This window comes from Alligator mississippiensis, chromosome 6 (genome assembly GCF_030867095.1).
Source record: "Alligator mississippiensis isolate rAllMis1 chromosome 6, rAllMis1, whole genome shotgun sequence".
NCBI classification, from domain to species: domain Eukaryota; kingdom Metazoa; phylum Chordata; order Crocodylia; family Alligatoridae; genus Alligator; species Alligator mississippiensis.
Genome location: NC_081829.1, coordinates 47,030,127 through 47,036,126, shown reverse-complemented (window position 1 = coordinate 47,036,126; position 6,000 = coordinate 47,030,127).

Here is a 6,000-nt window from a genome sequence, read left to right as displayed (position 1 = left end):
GCCTTTCAGATCTAACACTCGCATTTGAACTGTTTAGCTATCACGTCTTTTAATACAATTGGCTTTAATTAGTCCTCCCCATTGCATTTTGACTGGGGACAGAAATTGCATGTAAATCAGTTTAAATAATCAGAAACTGGTTTAAACCTATTAAGAACAGAAGCTCAGTGCACATAAACCAGTTTCAAAATGGCTGAAACTGGTTTAAGGTAAATCTGGTTGAATGTATTAATTGATTTGGGTCAAACCAGTTTATGAAACTTATGTCTCAGACCCTTTCCTGGGGCCTGGAAGGGGGGTAAAACACATCTTCCCCCAAGTACAGAGCTATCCTGCTACTAAACTTACTGAAAACTCACTGCTGGATGTGACTTGTGGACTACAAATCCCAGAGGTGCCTGGAAGCAGGAAGTGATGAGCAACTCTGTAGAGTCCTGCTGATGTGATTGTGGACTGCAAATCCCAGACACCTTGGGGGCAGCAGGAAGAGGAAGTGAATACACAGACTATTCTGGCTATGTGCCAGAGACCTGTGCTCTAGTGTCCCTCATGTTCTGGCCTGAGTCACTGCAGGCATGTGGCTGCATTTATTTCCTGAATCAAAGGTAATGTCTCTCCAGGTGTTTTTCAGTTTAATCTCTGCAGTTTAGACTAACCTGCAAAGACTGAATTGATTAAGCCTTAGGCATTCTGTCTGTACTTAGCCTTTAAGACTGATTTCCTCTCAAAATTTTTACTTTTCAGCAAATCCCCTATTACCAGATTTGCCCATCACTTTTGGGTGTACTCATTTATTAGGGGTACATTTCTGCGGTCTCTGTGATTCTATCAATGTGCTGCTTGTGTTACTTGTGTTTCTATATGGAGCTGTATCTCTCCCTTCTGCAAGTCCTCACCCCCAAAGGCGCTATCTTGCAGGACTTGGGTTCAATGGGGCTGGGTTCCTCCAACCACCAAATCAGTCAAACATATATACACACACAGATTGTGAGCCAGGCTGGATTATTCAGCATTGACAGGTTGACCCCCTCATATATGCCTTGAACTCAATTCATCAGGGCAACAATAAAATGCAGTCAGACATAAGCATATGGGTTAACAAAGCCCAGCTGAGTCAGCCTGGGTTATTCAGCATTGCCAGGCTGACACCCTCATGTGCCTTGAACTCAGTTCATCCCTTATTTCAGCAGGACAATAATAAATACAGTTAGACGTACTCAGTTAGCATGCATGTGTATGTATGTCTAAGCAGGCTGGGTCTGATCACCACTTTCAGCTGATACCCTCATGCACCTCAGCACTCGGCATGTCCCAATCTCTTGTAACAACTCCCTTGCTGAGCATACCCTCTGTAGTATTGGGCATTACAGGGATCTGTGGCTTAGGTAAAAGAAGCATTGCTGCAGACCACTTACTCTTCCTTTTCCTTGATCTCCCCATTTGAAGTCAGAGAGAGAGTATAGCAACCAGCTTGACCATAAAAAGTTATTTATTGCCAGGTATATGAACTTATGGTTACACCAGTAGTAATAGCCATACAAGAGAGACAAATAAAACCGTTACAATATTACATTGTTTTAATTAGGTATTTGGGGAAGTCTAGCTCAAGTTTGATTAGCAAAAGTGAGGTTTAGAAGGCAGAGGCAGAGAGTTGGGGTCTCACCACTCAGCAAAGTTTGAACCAGTTGACATTCCCAGGTCTTTGGAGCTTGCACGCAGGCAGAGTTCTGAGCATGATCAATGAAAGGATTCCAGGCAGAAAAGGACTGGAACTGGTGCAGCTTTTGGATCCAAGCACAAGGACAGAAACTTGAGCTTGGGTAGGGTTTTTTGTAGAGAACTAACAATGGCTGAAGGGACAACACTAGGTTTGTTTATGGGTAAACAGTGGCTCATATGCTGGATAATTGGAACTGATCACTCCTGGCTATGGGTGGCATTACTCTGATACAGACAGGCAAATTTAGTGTTTTGGGTACCAATAAAGGAGTCATTACTAGAATTGATTTGATTAAATGCTGAGCTGGGTGTGTGTAAATGTGGGTTGATCAGCATTTGGAGCAAGGATTCCCCCATCATGCAGTGCTCCCCTGCTTCTCTGGTCCCAAAATTCAGTGCAGTCCTTGCCTGGGAATCTGTTTTCTATCCTGAATTCTAATGAAGGTACATTCCTGTCCCATTTCCCATTTAAATGAGTCGTCATCTGGTTCCATCCCAGATGCAAATGAGACCAGGGAGTTGCTTCATTCTTATCACCCTTGTCTTGAGGGCTTTAGATGCATCTCCCACTGAATCTTCATTGTCTCTTGTAAGTCCTTCCTCTAATCAGTTCTTGTTCAGGCAGAGGTGGGGGGGGGGGGGAGTGAGTCCTTTGGGAGTCGGACAGGCTGAGTACTGTGCCAGGCTTCCCCAAGAACACAGAGCTCAGAGGTAATACCGCCTCCACTTGACATTATTCTTAAATAAGTACAGATTATCATGGACATAATTGAAATAGATGCAGTAGAGTACAGAGGGCCTAATTTTGCCTTTATGACCATTTATCTCTTAAATTCTCAGTCTACTTTATATAAGCAGTGCTAAGAGGCCATAGAACAGCTGAAGGAGGCCAGTGAGCTGTTACTGTACTGCCCATTCAAAAGAATGGGGAAAAATGGAGTATGCCCATGTGATATATGGAAAGGGAGAAAACAAGGCATATGATACATGTTTATCATGTGTGTCTGTTTTATTTAAACTGGTCAAATAAATTAAATGTATGCATCCATGGTGCTCCAGTGCACACTGCTGGTTTACATTGGGTGGTTCTAACAAAGGAAATGCATTTATGTAATAAGGAAACTAATTTAAACATGGCTGTGTGTGTGTGTGTGTGTGTGTATGTATGTATGTATGTGTATGTATGTATGTATGTATGTATGTGTGTATATATATATATATATATATATATATATATATATATATATATATATATATATATATATATAATATGAGATTCCCATGCTATTAACTTACATGTTCTATGGAGTCCTGTTTTATGACAAAAATGTGAAGTATTATGTAAAATGGATTCTGTGCAGTCTGCTATCCCAGTTCTACATGCTTTCTATAAATATCTCTAGGACATACCCTGCTGCTGAAAACTTGTCTTTGGGTAAAATAGAATTTTCCCCTTCTTGTAAAGTGTTTATTCACTGGAAAAAAAAAAAAAAAAAAAAGGTTAGATGCATTTTCAAGCTTTTCTGAAAAGCAAACTCTTCACTTGTCCTGAAGAGTAATGTATCTTTTTCATCACCTAATATACAAGATTTAAAAAAAAAAATAAAAAAAGGTTAGATGCATTTTCAAGCTTTTCTGAAAAGCAAACTCTTCACTTGTCCTGAAGAGTAATGTATCTTTTTCATCACCTAATATACAAGATTTAAAAAAAAAATAAATAAAAAAGGTTAGATGCATTTTCAAGCTTTTCTGAAAAGCAAACTCTTCACTTGTCCTGAAGAGTAATGTATCTTTTTTTTTTTTTTTTTAAATCTTGTATATTAGGTGATGAAAAACTAACAGAAAAGGTAAGAGTAAGTGTGGAGAGAAATAGGAGACAAAAAATAAAACCATAGATAAGATGCCTGAAGTATGTATTTCAGTAAACAATGGTTGTAGACATGCATTCAGTATTTCCCCAACATCTTGGGTAGATAATAAGGGTGTTTTAAGCAGTCAGAACCAATCCCTGCTGTCTTCATGGAGTCTTTATTCATTCTTTTCATAGAGCAAGGCCAATCAGAATGTATTTGAATAAAGAAATAAATAAAAAGTGCATTGGGTTGTGTTTCTCAAAGTGCAAATATCTCCAGTATGAGCCATGACAAGACCATGAAATAACATGAAAAATCTATAGGGGAAAATCTGAAATACTAATGAGCATGAGTTAGCTTTAACAGAATCTATAGCTTCCATATATTTTGGATGTTTTACTACTCTATAAATTATGCATTTTCAGTTACCTAACAAACTTGAAAAGGATGGCACTTAAATACCGATGGATCAAAAATACTAAATAAAAAGAACGGATTAAAGATATGATATAACACGCAAGCATTTTTTTGAATACAAGCAATGTGTATATGGAACTTAACTTACTCCACTGAAGTTTGTAAGTTTCTGTAGGTATCTGGAAATATTGAAGTCTTATCCTAGTTAAGAGGTAGAAGATTACAAATGGAAAATGTGGACCCCCATACAGGTGAATATTTCAGGCCCTATGTTCCAAGAGAACAGAAATCTCAGAACATTTCTGCATCTAGTCATAAACTGTTGCCTCTTCTGCATTTTACTGGGACTTCTTTGTGACCACATGTTTTAAATTAATATCTTACTTAACTTTGATAAATCACTGAAGTTCTAACATAGAAAACTATAATTTGGTGTTTAAACAAAACTTGACACCATCCCCTCATCAATCTACTCATACAAATAAAGAAAAAGTTATAGTGAGAAGAAGGGCATGTGGAGTAGAATGAGAAAATAAGGATTTGCCAATGCAGAAAAATAGGGTATTTGCATGGAAATTTTTAATATAAGCATCATACCAGATGATGAAGAAGAACCACTGGTGATTGCCTGCCGGCTAGCCCAGCAAAGCACCCTTGTGTCCCAGCCAGATTCTCCACAGCATGATGCCCCAGGGGGAGCAGCCCTGGGCTGGCAGGCTGACCCCTCAGAGTTTAGATTGCACTGGAGTTTATTCAAGCACATTATAACAAGGGTGAGACTACATGTGCCTATTAATGTAAATACTAGCAATTATTCAGAATGCCAGTGTCAGCAAGAGCAGCAGTCTGTAGTTTACCTTAATACATAATCAGGAAAAGGAATATGTTGCAATTCTGTAGCAGCATATTATAGCATAGCTTTAAATGTATGTTCTCAAATTACATTATTTATTCATACTTTAAGATCTATCTGCACCAGCCAGAGCTTATTGCAATGTATCAAAAGTAACTTGGGAGGAAAGGGAAAGCAAGCTAATAGTAGGAGAAATTCAAAAGGCTGGAGGTTCTGCTTGGATTGGTGCCCAAAACTGAAAACAAAAATGAGATTACAGGAGTCAGCAAATTTGGGCTACAAATATTGCAGATTAGATCCTCAGCTGAGATCTGAATTGCCAGGTCTATATGATCTACACTCATTTAGACCTTCTGAGATCTGTCCTTATGTAATAAACTATCAGAATATTTTGGCATTTCAGATTCTGGTGCCAGAATCAGGAATTTCAATGGTACATGTGACACACAAACTATTGGGTAAGAGACATGCATCCATTTGAAGTTGAGTTTTGATGAGGGTCTGAAGCAGTTTTTAGGTAATCCAATCTAGTTCACGTATCCCTGGGATAAATCACAAGCCTTGAATGAGAGGGACAGTGAAAAGAGAAGAAACAGAACAGAAATTCAAGTTCCCTTTAAAAATACGCTGTCCACTCACAGAATCACTAGCACATCAGAGAGTTTTTGTTCATATTTCACTCTAACATCAATCAGTAATTATACTGAGTAGATGTTGCTGTTTTGTGAATGACACTGTTCTTGCTTTTGACAAGTTTATTTCCTTATACTCACTTTTATTATGGCATTTTATTTTGTAAACTTTTAGTGAAGGTAAAACTAGTAGGTGATGTCCATTATATGAGTGTTGTTCATTGTTTATATAACAACTGTAATTAATGGCTCCATTTAGGTATGGAGCAGGTGTTGCAAAATGTCTCATCTCCCTTGGGCCTTCCTTTGGGGAAGGTTTCTACACTCAACTAAAAAGTTTTTTTCTTTAATATGTAGTTTGTAGTTATACTTCTGAGAATGGATGTTGGGAATATTTTAGCTTCTGAATTTGTTCAAAAATACAGTTCACATATTTGTTCAGATTAGCAGATGCTTAAGGTTTTAAGATTTTTCAGTGGGACATCTAAAGCAAAATATTTTCAGTAGATTGATTTGTTACAATCAT